The sequence below is a fragment of the Lissotriton helveticus genome, chromosome 12 (assembly GCF_964261635.1).
Source record: "Lissotriton helveticus chromosome 12, aLisHel1.1, whole genome shotgun sequence".
Lineage (NCBI taxonomy): Eukaryota > Metazoa > Chordata > Amphibia > Caudata > Salamandridae > Lissotriton > Lissotriton helveticus.
This window is the reverse complement of record NC_136073.1, coordinates 565,992,576-566,012,063: the sequence shown is the minus strand read 5'-3', so window position 1 is coordinate 566,012,063 and position 19,488 is coordinate 565,992,576. Positions and strand designations below refer to the sequence as shown.

At 45.4% G+C, this 19,488-nt stretch overlaps 1 protein-coding gene across 4 annotated transcripts in view; it reads right to left on the bottom strand.

Annotated features, from left to right (window-relative positions):
* ELMO3 (engulfment and cell motility 3) overlaps positions 1-19,488 on the bottom strand; it is a 300,338-nt gene that overhangs the window by 246,497 nt on the left and 34,353 nt on the right. For 2 of the 4 annotated variants that reach the window (XM_078668418.1, XM_078668419.1), the window contains exon 1: positions 4,635-4,771. The exons of the other annotated variants lie outside the window; for them this stretch is intronic. The gene's annotated coding sequence lies outside the window, so the exon portion shown is untranslated. Of the gene's footprint in view, positions 1-4,634; positions 4,772-19,488 lie in introns of those variants that run through there. 4 annotated transcript variants of the gene reach the window in all.

Genomic DNA, 19,488 nt, shown 5'->3' with positions numbered 1-19,488 from the left:
AACATTTCGCTAAACTACTGTAAAATTTCAGGTACCATTTCTTTGCAGCATCATTTAGTAACATGTGTTGCTGCATGCTAGTATTTCCCAAAAATATTCATAATGGAAAATCATTGTAACCAGTTTCAATAAGATTATGGGAAACAAAAATAAACAAGCATTGGCAAAGCCAGTAGCTCTGAAATTGGTGGTCAGCTTTTAATTTTTGTCAATGTATGAATTCTTTTGGTATGGTTTTTGTAAAACCTTATTGGTGTGGGAGCTGCCGGGCCCTAACCATTATAACAAACATTGGCACAGGCAAAAATAGTTTTTGGTCTAAAAAAAAAAACACACACTGCTACAGTAGTTACTACTGGCACTGAACAAAACTACTTGTGTGCCGATATACTCCTTGTGAAAGAGCAGAATGCTGTCACTCAAAGTGAAGCCAGCCGATACAGAGAGAGAGAGACAGAATTTTAATAAACGCAAAAGGTCATGGTCACCGCCAGACCAAATTAGGGGCCCAATTATTAAAGAAAGTCTCAAAAGTGCAACCATGGTATATGTCCTTGCATTAAGTGCAGCTATACGGCTTTAGTGAATTCACAAGAATTTACAAAAGTAGGACAAGAAATTGTACTCAAAGAAAATATTTGTTAACTGCATTTTAGCATGAGCAAATATGCATGTTTAGATTTGCTCATTAGAAAATCTGAGTGTTTGAAGTTCACTTTCCGTCCAACCACTTTTTTCCCCAACTCTGGAAGAAGGTTTACGTCTGCCATTGTCAGGAGTAAATTTCCAACATTTCTCAGTAGAGGAAAAGATTAGAGAAGAGTTGTTGAAACCAGTGGTCGAAGTGGGGGAAAAAAGTTGGGGAACTGTGGGCAGAGATTCCGAGGGCGGGGATAACCCAAGGATTGGATCAGTGGGCGGAGTCAGAGGTGTGGCCAGAATGTGCCAAACATCCCAATTTTTAGTATTTGGCATTTCCCCAACCAGTTACAGCTTATTGTTTTATTTAATTCAACCAATGGATACACTTGATTATTTAAGGTTTAATAGGAGTTATTGGCATTTAAATGCATTCACAGAGTGCGATATAATTCCAATCACACAATGTCCCAAATACGCTTATAAGTGGAATCACAAGCCATTTGTCTCCAAGCCATGCAGTTTCTCTCATTAGCACTTCTCCTCCCTCCTTCCACAAGAGCAGTTAAAACATGAATGGCAAAATATTCTAGTTTGCAAATGTTTTCTATATAATTATTATGGCTATGCCATATTTGCCACATAATACATCATCCACTGCATTATCTTACAGTTTTAACTAATCATTTTTATAGCTCAAATGGATAAAAAGTTCCTAAATAACGTGACTTGAGTTGCTGCAAAGTGGTCGGCCCCTTGCAAAGGTTGACTGATCACCTTTCTCACTGCTGCATTTGTATGTTATACTGATACTAATGAGGCAGAATCTTTGCAGAGACTTAACATTAGTAAAAATGTCGAAATAATAAATTATAAGAAAATATATTGCATTACGCTGCAGCCTTTTTTTTGTTGCATAATTTAGTCAACACTGCTGCATCATTTTGTCCCCCATTGCTGCACAATTCAAGTGGCTCCAGAGCAGGTAGCACATGTTAAAAGTGCTTGTGCATGAAGTAGAGAGACTGTGAAGTTTGCAAACTTAGTTTGGTGGGCGTGCAAATCCTGCATTGCCGATCCTTGCTGAGTTGCAGCTACTACTGCTGAAACAAGGCCAATGGAGGTACCAATGGGTGAGGCGGACTGGCCTCGATGGCAGGGCCGGCTTTAGTGCTGGTGGCGCCCTGTGCAACAATGTTTGTTGGTGTCCCCAAAGATCACCTACCCCTCGGACTCCCTCACAACCACCCTTTAACAGTCCCCCTCAAGTCTCCATAACCACAATCTTTCTCAGATGCATTTAATTTGATATACAGCGCCACTCATACCAGTGTACGGTGTCAGAGCACTTTACATCATACACACTACAAAGAGACAATCATTTATATGTGTGTAAATCACTGTATAGGAAATGTTACATAAGACAAAGGACTACAAGGTTTAGAAGCCACATGACAACCATACTAGTAGGCAGTATAGTTTAATAGCTCACTGTTCTATGTTGTTAGGATTTTAACTTATAAACTGCAAGTAACAAAAGCTTCTCTCTGACAAAAGCAGTAACCTACTAACCTTGTTAACATTATGTGCAGTTTGTGATCTGCATGGTACATGTTCTTTGCAGCAGGCACATTAACCCACAAAACTACAATCTCTCTCTCTAGGAAGAACATTAATCACCGAAGTTATCATGACATTTTTATTGTTGCTGAAAATTGCTGGAGGCCAGGAAGGAGGCAGCAAGTTTTTTAAACCATAATATACTTGCAAACACTACGCACCCACCCGAAATAGGTACCCAGTGCGGTCACACCATTCGCACCGCCCTAACCTGTCAAGGTTCATGTGACCTCAGTGACACAGTCACAGTGACTGGAACACTGTTGCTCTAGGTTGTGCTGCTTCGTAGGCCTACCCACAATACTGGAGGTGAACTCAAGTACGGATTGTGGTGGACACGCCTTCAAGGTTAACCCACAATTGACACCAGTAGGGTACACCTGCTTGTGCCAAGACATCAGGCCTTCTAAGGTCTAGTGGGGCCTTCTAAGGTCTAGCATGGGAATATACTCCCTCAGTAGAGTGGTCTGGTGGACTGTCATGAAGGCTGAACCCGGTTCCCCAGTTTCAAATTCGACAGCTTTGGCCATAGTGCCACATCCTCTCCCCCACTGAACACCATACTGCCCCACTGAGAGAAACTCGCACTGCCTTCAGCTACAACATAATTGTGCCCGCTATAAACACTTGGATGTGGCTCAATTCAAATTATGCACTTGATAAGAGTAATATGCTGCCTAAAAAATTAAAAGTAAAAGCAAACACCCATAGGGAATGCAAGATTAGGTAAAGCATGTGAAATGTAAGCAGAAACAACATGGTTACCATAACGATCTCTCACTCACTATTCAGAAATCAGTGAGTGGTTTTACCTGAAAAGTTAAGGACATGACTACAGGGCCCTGAAGGGAACAGTTTCAATGTCCATTGCTTATATCCTTACAAAACGTAAGCAGTATGGTTTAAAAAGACCACATCCATAAACACAGAGCCAGGGTACACATTTTGTTTTCCAATCCACCCATCAACCAGGTATTGCAATACATCGATGAATGGTGCACTTCCCCACCTGGGGACAACAATGCTGTTCAAAGAAAGACGAGAAAACATAGGTAGCGCTTCACTGGCAAACTCTTAAAAGTGAAGTCGATGGGTTTGGATGAGAATAAAACCAATGTGGTCACTTTGCAACCACTCTGTCTTGCTTTATGTATTTATTTTTCATATTTAAAACCTTTTATTTCTCTCCATCCCGAGGCTGCACTTTGGAATAGAAAAATGTCAGAAAAAGGGCATTTGCCTCAAGAGTGATTTTCATTTTCGGATCTATTTCACAGGGAAGCAACTGAATGAAAGAAGGAAAGAGAGGTTGTGAACCGTTTCTTCAAGTCACGGTTTTCAGTAAGTGAGGAGCAAGACAGAAAGAGAGGGAATAATAGGAATGGGGAGGGGGGCAACTGCCAGCTCAAAAAAGAAGAGGACATTGTCCGTGTCTTCTCTGGGCAGTAAGGAAGAGACAGAGTCCTTTTCCTTCTCTGCCCGTCCCGAACGTCCACTAAACGAAAGCAAGTCAAGACTTTTCTGAATGCATTTGCTATTTCTGCGGTCCTGGGACACAGTTTTGAAAAGAAAACGTAGGGGAACGGAATCATTTTAATAAAAGAAGTAGGGGCACGCCGTGCCCTTCCGATCCCGCCCACTTCGACCACTGGTTGAAACCCCTTAAAACATGCAAGTTAGTAGATTTGCACAGACTCAAAAGGGCATTCTAACCCGGAACTATTGCTTACCGCTACCTTCAACCCCAGTATGTAGATCTGCGGAAACCTGGCAACAGAAGGGGATTGCAAGTATTCAAACACTACTATGGTATGAACCCTGGCATAATCAAAGAGGCTATATCAGAGCCCTTATATAATGAGATTGCTGCCATAATTTGATGCCGCACTACATGGCACCAAAGAGACAAGTGGATTTTGTTACAGGACAAGTATATTTATGAAGCAACCTGCCCCATGGACAAATAGATATTTTATTAAATTCCACACCCCTGCAGCACCAGAAACCTCAATAGACATCTTGAGTTCTTAATCGTCTCATAAACCCAGCCATTAACACCTATTCCTCTTATGACCCAGTAGATCAGCAACCCAGCGCCAAGAAACCTTTAAGAACAGACTAGCGCTTTTACAGATGTTATTTTCTGCATCTCGGGACATGCCAAGTTTGCGCTGCCTGTGTTCAACGCTGCAACCCGTCGATTACACCGAGATCCAGTGTTTGGCACTCAGTATTATTTTGCACCACCTAAGAAAGGCTCAACTTCTTTCGAACTGTTACGGGCGCTGAGGGATCCGTAAAAGGGGGCTGCTTCACAGAGAGGCTAAGTTAAGTACTGAAATAAGCATAGGCAACTCCCCCCCTCCTCCCCTTACCTGGAGTGCTGAACAACCTGCGCTGGCAGGCGACGTGCAAAGGACCTGGAGACGGACCACGCTCACTCCGTTGAGACAGTCCTCGGGAGTGCGTATCTATGCGGGGGGAGAGGGGGCGCTGGGACACACTGCACAACAAACATCTCCACAGAGGAGAATAAAAGGCAGCTTTACATCTCTGTTGTTTCTTCTTTTACTGGAGCAGGAGGGAGGTGGCAAAGCTTAAAGGAATGTAAGGAATGCAGAACGGTTAAAGGCAGGAGAGACGTGCACGCGCCTTCCCTCTCCCACTGCCCCCCCCCGCCCCCCCCCCCCCCCCCCCCCCCGCACGTTGCTTAAGTTCCCCCCACCACCAACCAGGCTGACCTCACCCTTCCAGGTCGCCACAAAATCCACGAGCCTGGCGCCGAGTCCACTCCCCTCAGGCTCGCGCCCTTCACAACATGTTATCAGAAACCCATGTTTTAATTAATAGGCATAGGAAGGAGTGACATCTAGTAGAGTGTAAAAGACAGCCATAAATGGAGTGGAGCGGGCCCTCACACTCTGGAACGCCAGTGCCACTGCATCTGCTGCACTATTTATAAGTACAACGCGGCTGCGAGGGGCGCAGTCTGGATGTGGGTATTTTAGGGAGGTCCGGCTCCCCTCCCTTTTACCTATCAGTGCAGTACAAGAAGGGAAGCTTGCTGTGACTTGTTGTGAGGCGCGTGTAACTCGCCACACCTTTACCTGGCTGTCAGCAGACGCCCCACCCCCGCCCACAGGCTGAGGGAAGGGCGCCTCGTGCGCAAGAATCCCTCGCCCCGAGGGCTGCATCACCGACTCTGGGACGCTGCCAATGCACGCGGAGAATGTGTGGAAAAATCATCGACAATGCACCGGGCCGTATGTCCAAAAGAAATGTTGTCAAACGTGATATGTAATGCCAACGTACACAAGGATCCCAAACCCTTGCAACTCAGATTTATCATCCTCTCATAACTGAGCGAGAGGCCTGTGACATACATAAAAGTGAAAAAGGTTTCTGAAGTTTCCCACTACCTTTTTATACACTAAAACCTACATTTTCAGACCGCGCTATTCCAAAAATAAATAAGCGACTAAATAAATAAAAGAGCATTCTGCTATGTTTCAAGGCAGTGGGTGTATGTATCACTGTGTTAAATTCCGACCTGGTTTTCTATCTTTATTTTACTAGTGATCATCATTTAATATTGTGTGCTGTATAAATGCATCACTGTTTATTTAGTGCGGTCCCGCGCGTGTTCCGCAGGCAGTCAAACCGGGAATTATGTGATGTTACAAAAAAAAAGTAAACAAAAGGCCCCCTTTGTATTCGCAGAATACTTGCCTATATCTTTCAGCAGTTAATTCCATCTCAAGCCAAGTAACCTGTTATGAAATATCCAATGCGGACATGAAATCATGAGCATACGTTGAATATAACACTTTACTACAGAATAAAAAAGAAATAAATAAATAAACGATAAAATATATCTACAGTTTTGGTGAGTTAAAAAATCTTAAAACCTCTTTTGCCAAATGCACAGCCTTGCTTCAAAATATAGGCACTCTATATCTGTAAAGTGCCTGACTTGGTTTCTTACATACAAGCAAAATGTCGGTTAGCCCTTTCTCTGCTAGGCCTTCCCTCGTGTTAAGGCTATTTGGATTAGTTTGCGCTTAGGCCTCCATGACTTTTTCCCCACATAAGGCATACACACCAATTTTGCGTCACAAAATCCTGGGGATTCCAAGGATACCCAGGGTTTGTGGATTTCACTGGGGGGGGACCAAGAAATTTGCCAAAATATAGCAACATTTAGTTTTTTGGGGGTGGGTGGGGGTTGGGAAGAGTGCTGCAGCAGAAAGTGTCTCTTTTTTCCCTGCAAACAGCATCAACAAAAGGTTTGCGGAGATAAAATCACCATCTTCTCAACTTTCAGGAACAGTCAGACTTGATTCCGAAAAATTATTTTTTTACCACAGTGAAGCACACACCACCAGCCAAGAGCCAGTCTACGCAAACTACCAGCTAAGTGCCAGTCCACGCACACCACCAGCAAAACACCAGCCCATACACACCGCCAGCCAAGCACCAGTACACATACACATCGCCAGCCAAGCACCAGTACACACACACCGTCAGCCAAGCGCCAGTCCACGCACACCGCCATTACATTTTTGTAACACACAGGAAAACACAAACCAATTTGAAGATGAACAAGCATTGGCATAGCCAATAGGTCTCACCTTTGGGACCTTAAAAGTGTTTAGCTATGCAACAATTGATGTTGTTGCATTAAGGTTATTGTGCTGGATAACTAAACACTTTTAAGGTATTATTGTATATGGCAAGAGGTTTTGCTTTTGGGACCTTATAAGTATTTAGTTATACAGTATAATATCTTTGGTGCAATATTATGAACTGTTGTATGGCGAAACATTTGTAAGGTCCTAAAGGCGAGACCTATTGGCTATATGAATGTTTGAGAGTGTGTTTTGAAGGAATGGTTTTTGTAATATAAATTTGTATTGTTATAAATGTGAGAGGTTGGCCCAGTCTATGTTGACCACTAATTATAGGTTACACTTTGCAGTTGATTAAAGAACCCTTATTGATTAATAGGTTAAAGACAACATTTATTGAAAGCTATCCTAGTGTTAGTTATGGAGAGCACCCTTTAGTGTAAGAGTTGAAGGAATGTATAGCTGCTTATTTCACCATTTGTGAACCACATGAATGCGCAAATTAAAGGAGAACCATAGAAGGCATATATAAAATATAAGTATTTATTAATAAACAGTTTTTCTAAAAATATTGATGATATTAGAGAAGAAAGCATACTATATTAAATCTGTAGAACGACAGTAAATAGCAGAATATATAGTGGCCTGTAGGGGGAGATCAAAGTATAAAGTTTGAAAGTGGTATAACAACCACGATAGGACTAGACAGCGTGCCTTGAGCAGTTATTTTTTTTTTACCTTAAGGAAACAGCAAAGGTAGTGATATAGGGGACCTATGGAGGACAGGTGCAGTGTGAGAACTGAGAAGCGTGAGAGAGTGATAGAGTTAGTTATTTTTTTTATGGAGTTAGTTCGTGAGTGAGAGAGTTAGTGAGTTTTTAAGATAGTGAGTGACAGTAAGTTACTTAGTGAGAGAGTTAGTTAGTTATTGTGTGAGGTATTGCGAGTTAGTTAGTTATCCTGTTAGTGAGAGAGTTAGTTATTTAGTTAATGAGAGAGAGAGTTGGAGATTTAGTGAGTATGTCAGATAGTTAGTGAATTAGTTATTGAGTTAGTGAGAGAGGTAGTTAGCTATTTAGTTAGTTATTGAGAGAGTCAGTCCGTTAATAAAAGGGAGAGTGAGAGAGTTAGTTAATTATGTATTTATAGAGTTAGTGAGAGTTATTAAGTTAGTAGGAGAGTGAGAGAGTGAGTTATTGAGTGAGATCGAGATTGAGATAGCTAGTTAGTGAGAGATTTAGTTAGTTTGTGATAGAGTGAGAGATTTAGTTAGTTAGTAAGTGAGAGTGGATTATCAATGCAATAGCTTAAACTCTCGCAAATGCGAGACCCACTGCATTGCAAATTACTAGCGCACATGCGGTAATTTCACATTCATGGTGAACGCCCATGCGGTGCTTTCACATTCGTGAGAGAGATGGCAGGATGGGTGAGAGGGATGGGTGAGAGAGATGGCAGGATGGGAGGGGGTGAGAGAGATGGCTGGATGGGAGAGAGTGTGAGAGAGATGGCAGGATGGGAGAGAGGGTGAGAGAGATGGCCGGATGTAAGAGAGGGTGAGAGAGATGGCAGGACGGGAGAGAGGGTGAGAGAGATGGCAGGACAGGAGAGAGGGTGAGAGAGATGGCAGGACAGGAGAGAGGGTGAGAGATGGCAGGATGGGAGAGAGCGTGAGAGAGATGGCAGGACGGGAGAGAGCGTGAGAGATGGCAGGATGGGAGAGAGGATGATGGAGATGGCAGAATCGGAGAGAGATGGCAGGATGTGAGAGAGCGTGAGAGAGATAGCAGGATGGGAGAGAGGATGAGAGAGATGGCAGGATGGGAGAAAGGATGAGGGACATGGCAGGATGTAAGAGAGGGTGAGAGAAATGGCAAGATGGGAGAGAGGGTGAGAGAGATGGCAGGACAGGAGAGGGTGAGAGAGATGGCAGGATGGGAGAGAGCGTGAGAGAGATGGCAGGACGGGAGAGAGTGTGAGAGATGGCAGGATGGGAGAGAGGATGATGGAGATGGCAGAATCGGAGAGAGATGGCAGGATGTGAGAGAGCGTGAGAGAGATGGCAGGATGGGAGAGAGCGTGAGAGATGGCAGGATGGGAGAGAGGATGAGAGAGATGGCAGGATGGGAGAGAGCGCGAGAGAGATGGCAGGATGGGAGAGAGCGCGAGAGAGATGGCAGGATGGGAGAGAGCGTGAGAGAGATGGCAGGATGGGAGAGAGGTTGTCAGACAGACAGCGAGAGAGTGGGAGGAGCCGCCGGCGGGTAGGAGCGGGAGAAGCAGTGACGCTTTACAGACAGAGTGAGGGAAGGAGGGAGAGACGTGATGGGAGGGAGAAACGGCCGTGACAGGGAGAGAAGAAGAGACAGCCATTGGAGAAGGGTTAGATGTGACAGGGAGAGAAGAAGAGACAGCCATTGAAGAAGGGCCAGAGACAGTGGGTAATGGGTGAGAAAGGCGACACTGGCAGGGAGAGAGAGCAGTGACGGAAACACAGTTCATTGGACATGAAGGGAAAAGGGTGTATGGCTGGAGGGGGTACTAAATGCAGCCGCAACTTGGAGGGGGGGGGGGGCAGGTAGAAACAGAGAGAAGAGCTCCACAGTCAGAGGCAGAAGATGGGGTTAGGGTACAGGCAACATTCATAATAGCGAGTGCACGCGGACAAACCCTGCCAACCCATCCTGCCCCCCAGGCATGAATAACAGACAGTAAGGGCCCAGCTGCAGCCCGCTCTGGCCACCCGCCCAGGAGAGGGGCCTGTCTCAGCAGCCTGCAGGAAGAATGATTCGCAGCGGCTGGCACAACGGGGCCTGTGTGCAGCAGCAACGACAGACAGAGGGCCCTGCTTGTTTTGGAACAGATGTATTGCATTGAAAAATACAATTCACGAGGGCTTTAACCAGAGCTCAACACCCGCTACTCTATTTTAAGAAGTGTCTCACGCTGTCAAATAGACACAGACAGCACGACGAGGCGCGTCTGTGATCATCGAACTGGTTTGCGAGATGTTTGTCCCGAGCATATATTCAGTGCCTTGATGGTTACACTGAAATTATAATAGGGCACTGTACTGAAGTATTGTGTAAGTCAGCAAGATTCTCGAGATGACGCTGGCGGGGGGGCTATATGAGAAGGAGGAGGCTGGACATTGACTGCTAGAGAAGGAGGGTAGAAGTTTGAGGGGGTGACAAAGAAGATGGTGAAAGACCTCTAAGAATGTAAATATGAGCGAGTAGCAGGGACGGGTTCACAAAAAGGTATTAATGAAATTTGGTTACTAGCTTCACTAAACCGCGCTGTAATAAAACCATCCCTTCTAGAAACAGGATCGGACCCGTCTCCATTTTCACACACAATGGAAGTAAATCCACCCCCTGCATGGGTGGGACTGCAAAGGCGGAATACACGTAAAAGCAGACCGACCATCAAACTCAGGAAGCAATAAACAACATGCATTCAGCAAAGAACAAACAGCTGCAGAGGTAACGTGACCAGCTGGCCAGAGCGTTGCAGCAATGTAAACTACCTGGACTACAACAAGCCCGCAAGTGGTGCTCGCGCATGCGCTTGGGAAAGCAGTCTTCACTTTTCAAGCACTGCACTCGTTCTTGTGGTGCACTGCTGCTCGCTCCCGCAAGGTGGATGCTGCAACAAGCACTAGTGAAGTGCTTGAAAATTAGCAGAGCGACGGCTAAAGGCCCTCCTATGCAACACATGTGCGCTGCGTAGGCGAGACCTAAAACCCAACTATGACTTCAAAGAGAACATGTCTAACTAAAACCATCAAACAACCACCAACTGTGAAACTGAACAAAAAAAATTAAACGATACAGACCAGTTAGTTCACTTTTACTCAGACAGTTGCTCCCAATACTTGAGTTGCGTGTGATAGAATTTAAAATATGCAGGCACACATAGCACAGGATTAGAAGGACACTCAGAGAAGTATATACTCCTTTCGCAAGCTTCTTTGGACACAAACTCTACATTTCTTATAGGGAAAGTTTTTTTTGGGTGTGGGAGAAATATAAACAGGAAAGTAGCGATCTTTCAATCTAGCTACATCCTCCATTACTCCAACTCTTGGAACACTTACCTGTTCAACTATAACAAGGCTGCGTATTACAGACTGCTGAAACTGAACAAAAGTCATTTTTGAATCTGGAGAATAATCATTGAATACAACAAAAGCATTGAAGGTTGCTAAATGAAACATATGAACAGCCAACTTCTTACACCAAATGTATGACTTAAGAACAGCAATGTAAGGCTCCAACATTTGATCTACTCTATCTATACCACCCATGTGCTTATTGTAGTCTAACATGCACACAGGTTTGTGCACTTCAGCTACCTGACCCCAGTCACAGGTGAAGTACTTTCATCATGAATGATTATCAGCACGTGCACATCTCTCCTGTCTGAAAATTTCACAGCTAGAAGTTCATCATTACACAAGACACTACACTGCCCCCTCTTGAGTTTTTTATAAATACAAGATCTTTATGGTAACCTTTATGTTTAAAGCAGATTGTGCCACATGCAACAGTTGCCCACCAGTGTAGAAGTTATCTACGTATAAATGGTGACCTTTGTTAAGAAGTCCTCTATCAAGTTCCCACACAATTTTCTCACCGTCTCCAGAAGTGGACGGACAACCAGGGAGGGTCAATAGAAGAATCCCTAGCAGTGCACACCCTAAAATTATAGACATATCCAATACTACTTTCATATAGTATATGCATCTTAATTCCATAATGTGCCCTCTTGCTAGGAATATGCTGCTAAAAAAACAAACAGCCCTTAAACAGACCAAAGACTCATCCACAGGTATTTCTTTCCCTGGGAAACAGAACTCTGAAAAAAGGCCTACAAAATGATCAAGGACAGCCCGAATCTTGAAGAGACAGTCACAATCAGGGTGATCTTGTGGCAATGCATTAGCAACAAAATATAGCATCCGAAGCAGAAGCAAATACCGATCACCACTCATGGTTACAGGGAAAATAGCAGCGGCCTTCAAGGGACTAGTAGACCAATACGAAGACAGTGATGGCTTCCTCATCAATCCCAACAAAAAAGGTAAACCCCATAACTTCCTCAACTCATTCAGATTTGTGAGAGTCTACCAGCCAACTCTAGAGTAGGATTTATGTCTGGGATTGTTGTCTGTCAAATACTGTTCAGCATGCAAATTAGACTGGTCAGGTGGGGTTGGATTAAATTACATAAGGTAATTAAATATTACTTAAAGTTCAAAAAACATCCTAGAAATTCACTGAAAAAAGAAAGGTTACAGGGGCGTTATAGTTAGGAAAGATTAAAAAACCTTAGAAATTCACAGAGATGTTATAGTTAGGTTAAAATTCTTCATGCACAAAACCATAGAAATTCAACAGTTATAGTTCTGTTTATCTCACAAAACTATAACTCATGCCCTAAGAAACTCTAACTCACACACTCGCCATGCACTGCTACTTACCTTATTACATCAGTAATGAGATCTTGTATGTCATCATTCATAATATAACTTCCACATTTGCAAAAAAATTAGTGATGTGAAAACTATGCATGGTGGGGTCGCAAGTTATAATTACCTTAGGGCGCAAGTTATGGTTTCTTGAGATGAGTATAACTTGAACTGTTGAATTTCTATGGTTGTGTGACTGTAAAATTAGTTTGGTAAACAATCTCATCCAAAAATACATCATCCATAAACAACTGAAAGAAATGTATAGGCAAATCATTTTTCAGTATTGACTCTACACCACTAAAGGCAGGCAACACAGGCGGCACCATGGTTGGGGCAGCCCAGAGTTCAGCACTTCCAATGGGAAACCTTTCAACCCCAAGTTGCAATCCAGATTCTTCTTGCTTCACTATCGGCATATCAGTGGCTTCCTCTAAAAGAGGCACTTCCTCTACACTGATAGTGGCTTTATCATGTGATGATTATTCTTGGACAGAAAATTCACTGCCAGAATCTTAGACTTTATCCTCTGCCTCAGATGCAGTCAGTCTCAGAATATGGTCAGAGGAAGATTTGAAAAGCAAACCAACAACCTGCTGAGCAGTCAACCTGCTGTTTGCCATAATCCCTACAAATAAAAGTAAATAAACAACTAAGTCAACAATAATTAACCCTGTGTAAATTAAGTACTAAACAAACTGTGGCTTAATCAAACAGAACGTAAAACTACTGCATATAGTAATCTGTAAAGAAAAGTCAATCAATACAAAGCACACAAAGACCTATATAATCAAAAACAATACCATTCACTTGCCAGAGACAGCAAGACCGAGGATTAACCTCACCTACTCTGAAAGGATACCACAAGCACCCAAAAAGTCCCACTGGAAGGAGAAAAAACAAAACACATTGCACATATCACAAGGCAGTATAGAAAGTGCACAAATCAATACGGTACTTTGAAAGACAATCAAGCAAAAAGCTATAGATTCACGCATTAGTACAGCAGTTAAATGATTATACAAACAGGCCAAAGATACACATTTGATGAAAAAAATACAAAATGAGTTGCATACCAAATACAACTTCAAAAACTACAGATCTGACAAAGCTGCACCCGCAAACATAATTGACTACCAAGATAAAGGAAACAATTGGCTCTACAATAGCAACATTAAAACAAACATGACAATGCTAACAAAATATCAATCAAAAGACACTGATAATGCCCCGAAAGGAGGTGTGACAAAGGCAAAAAAAGACACCACCAGATGGAAGCATTCCTTATCTCAGAAGCAAGATGCCCCACTATACACATAACTTAACTTCCACAACACTCAAGTGTTACCACGCACCCTGGGGCCCAATCCACTAAAAAAAAGAACAAAAACCAAAAAAATGCAAAAATAATGTAACCCTCAAGGCGAGCAACCCTTGCTTCAGAGGACGCTCCCATTCAAAATCCCTGGTGGGTTCTAGTGCCAGCACAGGAGCACTGTTGCTGAGGACGGCGCAGGTCATTTCTGAGGTCTTTGCTTACATGAAGGGCAAATTTGCTCCCTTGAGGGAACGCCTGTCTTGGCATAAAAAGATCTGAAGGCAGAGTTCCTGTTTTACATTTTAAAAATATGAGGGGCATGGCCTGGACGGCCAAGATGGCAGACATTTTTGTGAGCTCCGGCCTGGTTCCGCCTAGGAGCCAGTGTTCTGGGTGCTGGTCTGCCCAGAGGGGTAGGTGCGGGCGTGACAAGCTCCCAGACATCCCCTTGAGGCGGTGGAGGGGCAACAGGTCCCTGATACTGGAGGAGACGCTGGCCTGGGCCATGATTCTGGAGGGCTGCGATAAGAACAAGCATTTGCAATGCAATAGGTTTCGCATTATTAAATTTGGAGATATTGGTGTTGCATTATTTAGCAATGCCAATAGCTCAACCTTTAATAATGCGAGACCTATTCCATTGCAAATGCTTGTTTGCATTTGTCACCCCGAGTGGGACAGGTATGCCTAGACGTGGGTCCTGTGCTTACCATGCCACTGGCGTCAAGCTAGCCTGGCTAATGAGGGGTGATACCCTGAATACAGTCCCAAGATGCTTGCTTCCGGTCCATGGAGGACCAGGCCTGGCATTTCGGGCTGGACGGCTCCCATGGGGAGCAGGGTCAAGACTTTTTTGCATAAGTGTTGGTCCAAAGTGGAATGACGTGGTGAGCAACAAAACAATGGATTTAAGCCCAGATCTCGGTACTGGGGGTGAATGTTTGACATTGTTAAGCATTCTGTCCATCTATTGTTCTTTTTGCAGTAATCTAGAGATGGTATTAAAAGTCAGTAGAAATCTCTTAAAAGATATATAACCATTATAGTTCCATATTAGCCAGTTTTATTTCTATTCATATGCTGGGGTCAGTAGTGTTCTGAAGTAGTGAGGCTCAATGGGTCCTTAGTAAAATGTGCATCGAGTAGCTACATAGAAGAAAAATTTGGTAAAATATCCACTGTTGCATCAAAGAGGTGGAGGTGTGTACATTATTACAAGTGAATGTTATTCTCTACAACAATAAATATGCATAGTCACAAACACATATGCGGGGGGAGTCGAAGGTAGCGCTTCCTACTGCACGTGAGCTGTCATCACTGTGGCACGCAATCGGCAGCAGGTGAGAGGCGAGGGTGTCACCGCACCGACTGGGAGCACGTGAGTCTCCGTCTACTGCTGATGCGTCCCTAGAAACCAAACCCAAGCCCATGTCACTTTCTGTAAGGAGGCAACTCACTCATCGCCTGCCCGTCCCCGAGGACTCCGCCTGCACGCCCCCGTCGTCTGCGCGTGCCTTTTTAATTACCGGATTCTTCGCGGAGAGGTAGTGCATGGAGGATGCAAAGCTGGCCCCAAAGCCTGGCATGGATCATCCTTCACAAATACATCTGAAAGATAGTTCCGTGGGTTATTCGCCTGCTGCTGACATCTACGACCGCTCTGCAATCAGACTTTTGTTAAATGTGTATCATAGGAAAGAGGTGTTAGAAAGGGTTTTTACAGTGCATCCGAGATAAGGTTTGTGGCTGTAAGCGCTATATAGATAGCACAATATTATATATTCTCGTTGTCCACTTCCCAGGGTTTGTCTAAAACAGGGCCATTTGGATCTGAGAACAAGTGCCGGTTGGCGGCAGGACAGCCAATGGCAAGGTTAGGCCGCGAAACCGAAACCATGGTTGTAGCGCAGGAGACGCCGTCGCCGTGCGGGTGCACGTTGGCTGTCCCTGCGCAAGCTGTGATGAGAAGACACGCCGAGCCGAGGTCGGGGATGTGTGTGTGTGTAAGCGCCGGGGGGGGGGGCGGGGGGTTCTGTATGTATGTATGTGTGTGCGTGTATGCGCGGCTGTGGGGGTGTTCTCTGTGTGTGTGTGCGTGGCGGCGGGGGGGTTCTCTATGTGTGTGTGTGTGTGTGTGTATATGCACGGCGGGGCGGGGGTTGGGGGGTTCTCTATGTGTGTGTGTATGTGCGGCGCCGGGGGAGGGTCTGTGTATGTGTGTGTGCGTGTGTGTGTGTGTGCTTCCAAGGAGCCATGGGAGACAGGAAGCGCGCGTGACCTGATCCGTTTACGCGCGCACATCACTTGTCTCCTGTCTCCCTTGACTCCTTGAAAGCAGAAACGATTACAATAGAGTTTCGCAACGACGATCGCTTCGCGATCGGTTCGCAGTGCGAAACCTAAAAAGTGTTGGTACTGAGTACCGGACAATACAAGCCTATTTAAAGCACTGCTGATACTGCAATTGGATTGGCCCTATGCTTATCAAAGATCTTGTGTTGGCCATGAATGTTTGCTGTGTCTAGTTAAAAGACTGTTTGTGAACAATAGCAGTTCCTATACCTTAGTTTTGGAGCGGACATGTCTAAGCTACACAACGCAGGTCGATTAATACTTACTCTTTTACTTTATTGCACTGTATGGACAAAAATGCTGTGTGCTACTTCAGGTAAAGCGTCACTCAGTGGGTCACTTATTAGTACTTGAAATGTCACAGTCACACGCTAAAACAATGAAAACGTCACACATAAGAAAACTCAGAATTTTAATATATGAAGCAATTTTTCCTATCGTAAAAGAAGATTTGATATTTAAATTCTCCAGAAGTGGCTTGTGTTGCAGCGAGTCACGTATTTTAAAATACGACAGTGCCCCAAAAGTGTTTCCTCTGTGTCAACTGGGAAATAGCTTTGCGACTGCCGAGGGTGTTTGGAAGTACCCCGCAAATAGCCCACTACTTTTTGTCTTGAAAAAGTGACAGATTGCAGCGAGACTATGAATTTTAATTTAAATTAGTCTCTCTATTGTGTTCTATATACTGTATTGGGCCGAGTTTCTACCCTGCATTTCGCCAATCTCCTAAAGCTGATGCGCATAGTGACTGCTGTACCGTTTCGTCTCTACTGTATAGAGAGCTCTGGTCGATCGTAAAATTCCACGAACTACATTTCCCAAACTGCTCACTATGCACCACGCATGCGCGACAGACTGTAGCAAGATGGCGGATCCTCAGGTGTCTGTCGGTGCTGCTGGCGGTTAAGGAACGGTAAATACTTTGCAGTACCTCCTGGTTTTCTAGAACAAGGCGTGTGGGGTAGCGGAGATTCGCAGACACCGAAGAGCCACTCTAAAAGCCACAATTGTGTCTCTAGTGGTATCTGTTTACTTGATGTGTTCTTACGCCAGCATAAACCCCACCCCTGGGTCTTGATTGGCTAGGTTATGCACGTGGAAGTAATGCCTGAGCCTTCGTTGTGTTTTTGTGGGATGTGTCGTTGCTGGTCATGCTCTGTGTTTTATGCGGTTTAGTATCCTAATTTAATAGTAGTAACACAACTGCGAAAGGACAAGCTTACCGACTGGATAAATATGGACAAGTCTCTTTATTTTAAAAGCCGGTCCTTTTGAAAAAATATCCGGAGTATGATGTTTGGTTTTTGCAGGGCTCATGTCCTAAAACAAGAAAGGGGGGGGGGGGGGGGGGGGGGAGGAGGGGACTCACCAAGAATGGGTGTGGCATTACAGAAAGTGATATCACTGCGTGTGTGTAAGCGCCGGGGGGGGGGTTCTGTATGTGTGTGTGTGTGTGTGTATGCGCGGCTGCGTTCTCTATGTGTGTGTGTGCGTGCGTGTGTGTATGCGCGGCGGCGGGTGGGTTGGGGGGTCTCTATGTGTGTGTGTGTGACTGTGTGTATGCGCTGCGGCAGGGGGGTCTCTATGTGTGTGTGCGTGTGAGTCTGCTTCCAAGGAGCCATGGGAGACAGGAAGCGCGCGTGACCTGATCCATTTAATGCGCGCGTGCACATCACTTGTCTCCTGTCTCCCTTGACTCCTTGAAAGCAGAAACGATTACAATAGAGTTTCGCAGCGACGATCGCTTCGCGATCGGTTCACAGTGCGAACCTAAAAATGGTTTCCCAGGACTGATGTACAGGGGCCCCTGGGCACCACAGTGACTGCAGCAGGAGAATCCTCCCCCCATGCTGCCTGATCATACCAGTTGGGCTGAGAGTCAAGAGACTGCCTGCCGGAGGAGGGCCGGAATTAATCGACCCTGCAGTAACAGACAAAAGTGCAGGGTGGCTTGCGGCCTCGCGGAGCCAGAGGACCGAGCTAGATAGGGTCCCTGGGAGAAGCAGCGTTGTTGCGGAGGGGCCCGGGGCCTCCTGGCGGGCCTCCTCCTTGGACTGTGAGTAACTTGGAAAGGAAGAGGGAGGGTCCTGCACGGAGCCAACTGCTCGTGCTACCTGGGAGTTATTTGGGCAAGAGAGTTTGACCCCACTCCCTAAGTACTGGTGATACTTTACATGGGTCGGCTGGAAGAAGGAGTGACCCTGAGACCCTACCAGGGTCGGCGTTCTTTGAGACAGCAGGAGCCACAGAACCACATGGGATGAGCTGGGCCAGGGCCCCACAGGCCCATGTCAAAATGGACACATATACAGCACCAGTTAGGGGAGCAAAGTGGGCCCCAGTTGGGGAGCAGGGGTCTGCTGCACCGCTGTGCGGTGACAACACGTTGGTGATCCTACAAGCCATTCAGGATGCTAAAGCAGCAATGCAGACTAAAATAGGGGAAGTTGGCATTGATGTAGCCTTACTAAATCAAGACCTTCCTCAGACTGTGGACCGGGTGACCGAACCGGAAGGCAGGATAGCAGATTCGATGCAGGATCTCTTCTCAGAGATCGCCCGCCCCTCACAAAATACCAAGACTTTACATGATCAGGTGAAAAAAGCCAAAACTCAGCCCGAAGTAGCAACCTCCACTTCATAGGCTTTCTATAGGGAGCCAGGGGTTTGGTCCCGGAACCCTTCTTAAAACAATGAATTAAATCCTGGATGGATGCAGAGGGTGTGTCCCTTATTTTATTCTTGAGAGGGTCCACTGATCTTTGGCTCAGAAATCTCTCCGAATGGCCCCCCAAGCATCCAGACATTGCAAGATTTCTAAATTATAAAGACAAGGATGCTGTTCTAAGAGGCGCAAGGTCAAATTGGCACAAGATGTTCCAATCCTGTCATATCATGATATTCCCCAATTACACTTGAGAGGTTCCGACACAACGCAAATCCTATGTCCAAGTGAAGCAAAAACTACGTACTATGAACTTATCCTATATGCTTCTTTACCCTGCCCAGCTGCATGTCATCCATGATTCCAAGGCCGTATTCTTTGATACCCTGGAGGAGGCTTGGGCCTGGCTTACCAAATAATGGCCCTGACCATGAACCATCCCGCCCCCGCTGCGGCAATCCTCCACCCCCACAAAGTTTGTAAGGCGTCAGCCAGAAGGGACGATGGATACACGATGGCGTAATCATCCTGGACGGCGGTGGCAGGGAGGAACGTCAGAAGCTGAAGCCTCCACGAAGTGCGAAGGGGAATGGCGGGAACATCCAGCGGCCGCGGGGCCCACAGACCAGTGAAGGCGCTTGGACAGACTCTGCCAAGGGACGGGGCACCTGGGACTGAACCCTGATGAGGACTGAGACTCCTTTCTTGCATACCAGAACCAATGTATCATATGACAAGATTACTGGACAACGTTCCTCTGGGGCGGTGGATAAGTGGATCATCTACACCATCT